Below are 10857 nucleotides of genomic sequence, written 5' to 3'. Positions count from 1 at the left end.
TTAATTATATAAATGTCTGCTACAGAAGTAGACATTTATATATGAAAACTGAGAAACCAAAACAAAAAGATGAATGACTGACAGAGAAAGGATGACAACAGAACCAAGTTCATGAATGACGGAAAGAAAAAAAAAACAACCTGTGGACAGCTATAGATGGGTTAAAGACCTGATGGACAAAAAGATGTAAGGGCAAATAGATGAACGAGAAAAAAAACTATAAGGACAACTTGATGGAAATCGCAGCAAATGAACAAAGGATAATTGGATGGGTGTTTGAAAAGTTGAACAGAAAATGGACATATTCATAGTTAAAATGACAGAATTTTTATGAACAACTTACAAAAGGTTGGATAAAAGGGAGACAACGGGATAAAAAAACTAAAATATGTTAACACATTTTTCCAACATTTTATCCTCACCAATTTCCTCTTTTATTATTCTTTTCCCTTCCCAACACTGAAAACGCCAAGTAAAATCCCAGACTTTTCCACTCTGCTCAACATGAATTTTTGACTGTACTCTTTTATGCTAAACTATTCATCACTGGTTGCTGCCCAGTGGAAGACAAGCCCACTGCTGGAGGGCATTGAGCAGTTCCACAACAGAGGTGGATTAGATACCAGTCCCAATGGCGTCTCACTAGTGGCCGTTACGGGGTGGGCAAAAAATTATTAATTCATTTCACCCATCCAGATTTCAACAGCGTTGGCAGTTGCTTGGTCACAGATTGACTTCTGTTTGCAAAAATGATCATTGTTATCCGATGCCCTCTCCAAATTGGTACAGTTTAATGTAACTGAATGAGTGAAAGCTCAAACTCACTGTCCTGCTTAAGAATTTGCACTTTTAGTTTTATATACACGTGAGTGTGTGTGAGAGAGAGTTGTATTGTAAGCGAGAGTGTACTGCTTCATTTTGGTAATGGAAATTCTGGGAAGCCTTTAGTAGTTGCCACTGGTAATGGAATGAGAGCGTATGTATAATTTAAGGCTCCACTTCAGGCTCCCAAAAGGCACACACGGTCATATCCTAGCAAGCACACATATCCACACGGAGCTTAATCACTTTCAGTGTTTCCTCATCTGAGTGAGTGAAAGCAGCACTAATATAGCACTATAGTTTCAGCTCTCCTGGAGCCTCAACATCTTCTGTACTTATCTAGGCCAACTGGCAGGATAAGCAACGACTGCACAGAAATACTGTGAGCTTAGAAATATTGATATAAAGGAGCATTTATGATTTAACAGCAAAAAAATTAGCCATAGTATTATGACCATTTAATTTCAAATGGTCATATTGATATATCTGCATACTTCCCCAAACGCTTCGACAAACTTTGGACTCAACTACCTGAAAACCTAAGATGTGTACAAACTGCTGGCTTCTTTATATCAGAGCACAAACTTTACTGGCACCCACAGTTTACATCATCTGGTTTGACAGCAATACAGTTTCTTAAACAATCCTGTTGCTCTGATTTTAATTGATCAATATTTGGAAGCATGGCCAACACGGTCAGACCGAAAGGCTTCCTTCATTTCCTCCGCTGCGTTACCGAAGTACAACCATAGGCAGACTACAACTGAATATTGGCACAGAAAATCGACATTGTTCACAACTTCTTCTGTTTGCTAATTGGCCAGGATGAAATGCATTCTGAGAAATAGAGCTCAATGGATAAAACCCAGTGGTTAGCATATCATTTAGGTTCTGTGTTGCCCCTTTTCCACCAGCTCAGCTCAACTTCAGAGTGAACGCATTTCCACGACCAGCTCGGTTTGTAGCAGGGTGATGCCTCCTGGTGGTGGGGGGGTATAGCGCCCTACCTACAGGCGCCAAATGCTGTTACTATACGACCTAACGCGAGTTGTTGTTTTTCTGAGACAAAAGAAGAAGAGAAAGCTGAGCTATTGTTTTATATTGGATAGAATGATGTTGTACAGAGTAGAAACTAAACACGGCAATGTATTCACTTTTGGATAACATTGTAGATTACCAATAAAGGTAAGTGTCAATGAAATGAGTTACTAATGTAATTCCATCCACAGAAGGAATTGTTTAAGATAGACAGGTTACTATATATACAAACACTTTTTTTTTACCATCTTTACATACACAATTATAAATAACTGGAATAGTTGTGTAAATTAAAGACAAAACATAATTACTTTTAAGTTTTAGACCTATGCAGACAGACAGCCGTGGATAAAATACCACTCTTGTTTCTGCAGGTTTATTGTTCATTTTTAAGTCTTGTACAATTAATAGTTCATATCCATTTAATTAGAGAACTGAAATATAGCCATTTTACAACAACAGAATATCATACAACATGTTTTATTATCTCACAACAGTGGAAACTCTGGTGCAACAGCAAAATGAGAAACAATCGAAGCACGTAGATTCACGCAAAGATAAAACATAAAAAACAAATTAAGGCAACATGCTGTACAATATTGACAGTTATTTATAACAGGAATGTGCAATCTTCAGAAAATGCGCATGTTGTGTTTGAGCAATACAATACAGCAGACTTTGTGTTTCAAATGTCTTCCATGATTGTGTGTAGGCAACCTTAAATTTAGTAAAAAAAACAGACAGATATATCTGCAAACTGCTCACCTGGCAGCGGCGTTAGCTGCATCTGAGTCGGGGTTCACCGTGGGGCTCCGTCGGCTCCAAAGTGGCTAACGAGGCTTTCCATTCTCTCAGCTACGTTGACAAAAACAACTCACCCCTCACTGCTCCATTGAGCTGCCAGTGAATATTGAAATCTGATGCAAAGAAAAGCCGGCATCTTTGTTCTCCGCTTACTTGTAGCTTCCATCACTTGCATGTTGCAGCGAGTTTGAAACGTTGCGCCTTTGTTTTTCCTTGTCTTTTTGTTCTTACGTTTGACCACACCTAATCAGTTAACAGGTGTGAAGCTTGCATCACCCACGAAAGCAGAGCTGGCCCGGCTGGCTCTACTCTGAAGCAGGGAAATAAAAAGCAGGGCCAGCCTCAAAAGAAGCCGGTGGAAATGCTCGCAAAGCTAGTTGAGTAGAGCTATACCGGTGGAAAAGGGGCATTTGTATTATGCTTATCTCTCCAAGGATTAGAGGAGCTCCTATTTGCATGCAGTACAGTTTAGAACGTGAAAAGTCTCACTCCAGAGTGCAAATCAAATCAGAATTAGTCTGTTAACAAGGATTCAGTTTCATATACCCAAATTCAGTCTAAGGATTCAGTTTCCACAGATTCTAAATATATGGATCTCTCTGCATTCAGCACGTAACTAATTCAATCAAACTTTGTACTTATGATTTAATCACTGAACCACTCCTGATCCATCAGCATTTAACGGAAGATCAATCAGAGGTAGAGCTGCCAAGTGGCTTACCTTGGGTTCGGTGGGTGGTGTATTCAGTAGAATCAACTGTGCCTTCTCCCCATGAACCCCACCGCTGTGTCTTTACTGCAGGAAGAGTGACTTTTGGTCTCCCTGGAGTTCACTGGGAGCTGCTGGTTCTGGCCCAGATGGTTGGATATCTTGCTGGTTCCTCACTTTGGAAAAAGTTTGACACAAAGAAAAAATGCTGTTTAAGTTGCCAAGTGACAATGGACATGTGCGTCAATGTTGCAAAAAATTGAAATCTTTCACAATTCCGCACACAAATGAGGAAAAAACATGTATTGCTACGAGGAAGATCAGCTGCGACCATTAAGTGGTTAGGCAAGTCTTGATGGGTTGAGTCAAAACACATTTCATCTTCTGGGAAGAGGACACTATTGTGGAAGAAAACATAAAGAGGACTGATTAGCCAATCAGATACAGATTTGGAGTAATGTAAACGAGCTATGTTACATTTTCCAAACCAGATTAATGAAACTGCATAGAGAGAGAAGTAGATGTGTGCAATACTGCATATTTTTGTATGCATCAAAGTAGGAAGGCCACAATGACTTTATAGAAACATAACCAGTGTTTGTATGACTTATGTAAACAGAATTTAAAGTTTGACTGAATGTGCTTTTCTTCCAAGTAAGCGTATATATTTTAAAGGGGCATTGACAAAAACAGTTATGGTGTATGAAAAGTCAAATTTGATGTTTGTGTGCTGCATATGTCACATGCCGAGTTTGTGTTGGAGTTCAAATCAGTAAAATATTGCAAAAGAAATAAACTTTTTAGTGTATGGAACAAGAGAATGCTTTGCTGTAGCCTTAAGCATTTGCACAATTTCCCCATTGAAAACATCAAGGAAGACGTATGTCAGTACAAAGTATACTGTCAGCACCATTTGTACACAAAAAGCTCTCCATATTGTTGCTCCATTTTGCCCTTTAATTGGTATTTGCCCGACGACATTTCAAAACACATTTGACTGTCATATCATTAACATCCACTCGGTTTCCTTCTGTTTGTGTATGCAATTTGCATTTGATTTCTACCAGTCAAGCTATAATTTACACAGGGCCACGTCCGGTGTGAGCGTGTGTGGCAGAACGCCAAGCAATGAGTCAGGACATTATAATGACTGGGCGGCATTGTGAGGGAAAAAAAATGGTTTTTGTACCTTCATCCTTGTCAAAACAGCTCCATTGTGTCTTTCCTCTGAAGATGAAAGTTGGCAGACTAAGAAAAGAAGCCATACAGCAGCTTTGTGTCCTTTTCTGTCCATTCTTCACCTGTTTTTTGTGTATTAGCTGCCCTAACAATGGAGGTGAAAAAGCAATCATTACAGCCATCTGAAGTGGAGGGAGTGGAGCCTTCATCTCTGGCATGTTTGTTTCCAGAGTTATGAAGTAGCGTTTCATTCCAGGGGGAAAAAAACTATTAAAGTTAAATATGGTCCCCTTTAGAAAAAATGTCTCAAACTATTTACCAAAAGTAATTGCCATACAATTTTGGTTCAACTTTACATGGCAAAATCCACTAAATAGATTTTCTGACAACATGAAGTTGAATCTCCAAGTACAATTTTCAGCGTTCCATTTTTGCCCATAATATCCTAAGTACCCCAAATTTAAGTGCACTTAGGATACTGTCTGACCCCCACAAAATTTGAATAAAGGGACTCAAAACTGATATTGAAAGTTTTGGAGTGGCCTAATCAAAGTCCAGATTTAAAATTAAAACTTATAAAGGAGAGTGGACCACTTGATAACATCAAGTGAGGCACAACAAAATATGTTTTAGGGGTGATTGTTTTTTTTAAATGGTAGGAAAAAGTCAAACCACAAAAGTCTACTGGGAGAATACAAACTATTTTACAGCATTGCAGAGAAAACAGTGGTGTGAGGGGATAAACACAGAACAAGTAGAGGGGAAAATATAGATGCAAGACTCTACGAGCAAGAGAGCAATGAATGAATGAAGGATGACTTGAGAGGAGAGACTGCAAGGAAGTTTGGGTCATTCTTCCACTTCTGTGGTAAGCATGTCATTTCCTTCTGGCTTGTGCTGCTGATGGCAACAGACCACCCTCATTCTACCCCTCCCCAAAAGCCTACAGCCACATCTACCAGCCTTGTGCATTTATCCAAACAGACAAATGCTCTCCTCCTTCTATTAATCTCTCTTTCTTCCCATGTTAGTGCAGGGGTACCCCTCGAGACTGATTACTGTGGTCTGCACATGCAAACACGTCATTTTCTGAATGTGTGGAAGCACAATACGCCGCCCCACACTCTCCTACTTTTCTTATTTGTTTCCCTCCCTCGCTTTGTGGCAGACATTTGCTGTAATAAAGTAAATGAGGTTGGGAAATGGCAAGACTCAAGGTGATATTTAAGCGAGCCACTCCCCAGAAACAAGAGAGTAGAGGGAGTGTCTGAATCAGATGTGCACGGGATTGTGTTTTATGGGAATTATCATTGTGGGCTGGGAGCTTATTACAGACCGCATAGGCCATCCTTAAAAACTTCAACTGCATGCAAAAGGAAAATAAAAGAACAGCAAAACAGATGCGCAAAAACAGCAGCATATTGCCTTAAAATGTATGCAACCAATTCTGCTTGCAAGAGGATCGGGTGCATTTATCAGGGGCAAACGGAAAAACTACAGGCATGTAACATCAGAAATCGACTGATCACATGGATAGAAGAAAAATATATGGAAAAAAAAAATCAGATCCATAGCATATGTTAATAAAATGTTATTGTCATCCAGTGGTCAAACAGAGCACTGGATCAAAACCTATGAATAGGAAAAAGTATATCAATATAACCTAGTCTAGCCTAAGCTATACAGATACATTTGTGACAAAAAGATTGTATTAAATTTAAAAAGTTGAACCTACAGAATAAATGCAGATAGAAAATTACCTCTTTAAATGTGTTTCAAGTGGTAATTTGGATTATTATGCTTTACAACAAGTCAAAATAAAAACATATGCTTCCCCAAAACATATACTTGAATATAACAGAAAAAACTTTGCAAGTTTAGTGAAGTTATGCCTTACACAATTTTGGGTAAAAATGCTGGTTTGGAAGTTGTCAAGTCACTGAAGCCCTCCACAAGGAAGATAAACTACAAAAAGGTCAACGCTATACAAGCTGGCTGCTCACAGTGTGGAACCTAAAGACATAAATGGAAGGAGTGGAAGAACTGAGTGGCAGAAATAAAGTTTAGGAGAATACGGTATACTGCAGAAAGACTGAAGAATTGAGAGGTTTGGCCTGAGAGTTTGGGAAGAGTTACAACACAGTGTCAAGAGCCATCACACACACATATCCAGGACATGAGCCACAACCGTTTGACTTCTTTTGTTGAGCCACTCCAGCATCAAAAATATCAGAATCTCCTTACTTAGGCAAAAGGGAAAAAATGTATGGATTGTGAGAAAGAAATGTTTTGACTGGACCATTTACCAACTGAAGGAAGAGTGGAGAGGCACAGAATCCAAGTTGCTTGTGGTCCAGTCTGATGTTTACATGATCCAATATGCTTCTAATAAGCAAATTTGACTTCCTGCACACATCATAGCAACAGGCTAATCATCTCAATAACATGCTGCGTTGATGCAGTAACTTTTTCAAAATGAGCCCCAACCTACTATTGTACTTTGCTTCATAATCTTCTTAAAGATAAAGTTTTACGTTTTTTCTTCCACTCAACTTTCTACAAATATGATTGAATACATACTTATTTTATTTGACTGCCAATAGAATAGCCATAATATTTCTGTAATAAATGTCATTGTGATTCATTAGCACACTCAGTTGATATATATCATTTATGCGTAAGAAATGAATATATGCATATATGATTTTCAGTTTTAGCAGCCATAAGAAAATACATCTACACAAGCGAACCAATACGTATAGAATCATTTTTAAAATTGTGTTATTAATAGTATAATTTTAGTCCAATTTAAAATCATCTACAACTCAATGTATATATTTTTTAAAATTGCTGAATTAAATCAATTAATTCAGGTATCCCAACATTAGGAAAATTGTCCATTTAAACTGATGCAATATTTTTTTAAAACAGCTGCTGTCCTTGTCTCTGTCCTTGCACTCGCTGCTAGCCATGAACTACCGCTATTCTAGCCGTTGTTTTATTTCAGCAGGCAGTTAAACAGGGAGACATAAACCAAAGCCACAGCCATCAGAATCTCCCGACTGAAAGGTCATCACCACCCTGCATTCAAACTAAGCTCCAGTTTATCAATTTGTGATACTTTTAGCTTACAGGGCCAGAGAGTGAAAAATGGATACTCTTTATTTAAACAAAAGAAATCACTTTCACATAATTTTGTTCTCGACCCAAGTCTACTGTGCAGCATGTTTTAGGTATATCCCTGCTGTCACGCACCAGACTTTTTTCTAAGACTGATTTACAGGCTTTTGCAGCACTTAATGGCTATGGGACAAAATACAACCATTTAAATCACATATACTGGAGTAGAGACACTTGCAAAACATATAAATTGGGCCTTAGAGTAACAGTTTGATATATCAGTAAATCCTGCTTTGCTGTAACTCCAAATCATTAAAGTTTGTAAATTACATGCAGGAACATTACCCAATCACAAACAATGGACATTGTTTTTATGTTATTTGGATAAAACAATTTTATGTTATGTTACGTTTACTTACAAAGTTTTTTTTTCAGTGTACCCATCATATTAAACTCTCGTTTTCTTCAAATTCTCTTCTTCATATTTCAGATATTCCAATAAAACATGTTCTATGGTTTCATCCATTCCACAAAGATCACATTTCCCTGTATTACGCTTTTGTATTTTAAAACATGCATAATTAAGTTCCATATGTCCAATATTCTTATAAATTTTTCCTTCTTCCAATTTCTTCTCCCAGTTCTTATTTCACCTACCACTTTTTGGATTTTATAAAACCCATTTTCCTTTAATTTCTTTCATCAGGTTTTGTTTAATGACATTCTTTCCTTCAGATTTGCTTGTTTTTGCTATGAACCTTATGGGATTTTTTTTCACCGTCTTTATTTGTGTCATCTACAACTGATGACACAGTCATAAATGACACAACTGTCATCTACAGTTGTGTTACTTCAAAATGTGCTGATACCCACACAAATATTACTGTTAAACCCATGTTTTGTATTAAAGTATACATTCCCAACAAAATATCAGGCCTACTATCTGCATGTTTGTTTTAAAGTCAATGATACACAACTTGAACCTAAACAAATAGTTTTTAATGGTTTCACTACTTAATTCTCGTATTATGTCGACTTTACAATTCTAATATTATGACTTTATTCTCGTAATATTACTCCACTTACGTTTTTCGTTGGCATAGCCCAACACTCTATCATACGTTTCTCACTTCTTTAAAAATATCTTATTGCATTTTCTTCACATTAAAAGTCATAAATTTTACCTCTCTTCCATACAGTGAAATCATCTCCAAAAAGCGAACATCCCATTTCGTAACCAATGTCTTTAAATGTAATATATATCCATGTTCATTCTTTTCAGTTCTCTACGGTCTGTTAGCACAGACACAACTGCACAGGTGGAGCTCATCAACCCAATCACGGCACTACGCCTTTCCAGATGGTGCATTCACTGCTTCAGGACATTTGAGTACCAAAACAACACAGATACACCACGCATAGTTTCCTCAACAAAACCAGTCCAGCTGCAGCATGCCACTATTATAAATAAAAATTATTTATTTATTTATTTTACATATTTGTCAAAACTGTCACCATGTCGTGGCAGTGCATGTGAGACAGATAACCTGTGAAAAGCTACCCCACCGCATCGTTGCTGGTCGAAAACGACCAAAGCCAGGAGGCGCATCCTAGCACTGTCAGTCAAATTACATGACGCTGACTCCGCCCACATGCGGAAGTAGAGCACATCGCAAGAAGCGGTGCTTAAAGCCTGAACGATCATTCTTGCACATCCACAGGTCGAGTATCTTATACCAACATGGTCATGTGTGACCCCTGGTGACACCGGTAAAGTCTATATAGCCATGTGAATATGACATATATATACTACAATCAATCAAGACCCACAGGTAGCTTAATAAGAGGTTCTTTCTTTACCCACTTGACCCTGAAGATACAGCAGTGACCCTTTCATTTCTTATCTGCTGTCACAAAAGCTTAATCTTGAATTTTCAGAGGGGTGCTGAGAGGTCAATTGTTGGATGTCTTCTGCTGCATGCCTCTTCAAAGGACTAGCCAGACTTTACACTCAGATAAATTAAGCTCATAGAATAACCTCAATAAAATTAAAAGTTGGTCAGTTCTTCATTTTGATTTATGCCATTGTAAATCAAAATTTAATTGGATAAAATTTACCATCACTGCAAACTGGCCTCACTATAACCATGTATATCACATCACTGAAGTGTCAGTATAGAGTATTGCTAATGTCTTCTGTGGATAATGGCTCTCACTGTGATGAGCCTTAAATGTAGCTTTGTAACCCTTTTTAGACCATCAGGCATAATATTAACTTTATTTCTCTTGTTTTCAGTTGTAGACCTGTCGCACAGGTTCTGCTTAGGTGACTGCTTGATTTTACAGATCTGTTTCTGATGAGCACTGGGTGTGGCCAGCAAACTAAACTTGATCAGGCTAATCCTTATTTACAACACTGTTGGTGTGCTTCTGCTTGCATGAAATAAAGAACCACAGCACAGCCAACCTGCAGCTCTTAGCATTCGGGCATAATTATGCATGAATCTTCTGGAATATGCCATTTGTAACAATTACACTGAGATTTGGATGACAGTGGATGGCACAATAATTAGACAACAGAAGAGAAAATAGGGAGTGAGACAGAATTGAGGCAGAAGACTTACAAACAGAGACTGGGTGGGTTGTGGGGGGGGGGGGGGGGGAGAGAGACAGAGGAGAAATCATTATTTGGCTTGTCCATCAGTGAAGCAGGCGGCCTGTGTGTTTTCTGGGCATGCAGCTTCCATCGCTCCCCCTCAAAGTCTTTTTCAATAATGTAAATGTCCCTCACTAGCAGGCCCGTCTCCTCCCTGCTCTTAATTGTTTTTGGCCTGTTATGCCTTTGCTCCCTCGTGACTATGTCAGTTGCCTGCTCCTGTTTACTTTGCTTGTGTCTCAATTGGTTCAGATAACTGCTTTGCATAGACGGTGCACGTGTTTGGGAGTACATGCCCTTTTTTTTTTTTTCCTTCTTACATATGTATATGAGAGTGCACATGTAAGCTGACAGGGAAAAAATATAAGTCATGACACAAACCTTAAAACCAGCAAGAGGCAGATCTGAGGACAACACCAGCAGCAGGAGACCAAAGTGAAATGAGACGACACGGAGGGGGGGGGGGGGGGGGGTGGGGGGAAAACCTTCCTCCTCAAAAACAAATCCCTTTTTAGTGGCCCTTCAAAAT

The 10857-nt window shown here is 38.5% G+C and overlaps 1 long non-coding RNA gene across 1 annotated transcript in view; it reads right to left on the bottom strand.

The window, feature by feature from the left end:
• Nucleotides 1-8988, bottom strand: part of LOC106946170 (uncharacterized) — a 176446-nt gene extending 167458 nt beyond the window's left edge. Inside the window, exons 1-2 of the long non-coding RNA XR_001424712.1 lie at nucleotides 8857-8988; nucleotides 3386-3549 (exon numbers count right to left, since the gene is read on the bottom strand). This is a non-coding gene — a long non-coding RNA (uncharacterized LOC106946170). The remainder of the gene's footprint in view (nucleotides 1-3385; nucleotides 3550-8856) is intronic.
• Nucleotides 8989-10857: the final 1869 nt, after the last annotated feature.

Source organism: Poecilia latipinna, unplaced genomic scaffold, assembly GCF_001443285.1.
Source record: "Poecilia latipinna isolate Pla-1442-1.1 unplaced genomic scaffold, P_latipinna-1.0 Scaffold179, whole genome shotgun sequence".
NCBI classification, from domain to species: Eukaryota; Metazoa; Chordata; class Actinopteri; order Cyprinodontiformes; family Poeciliidae; genus Poecilia; species Poecilia latipinna.
Note: the sequence above shows the minus strand (reverse complement) of the source record. Positions and strands in the feature narration are given on the sequence as shown.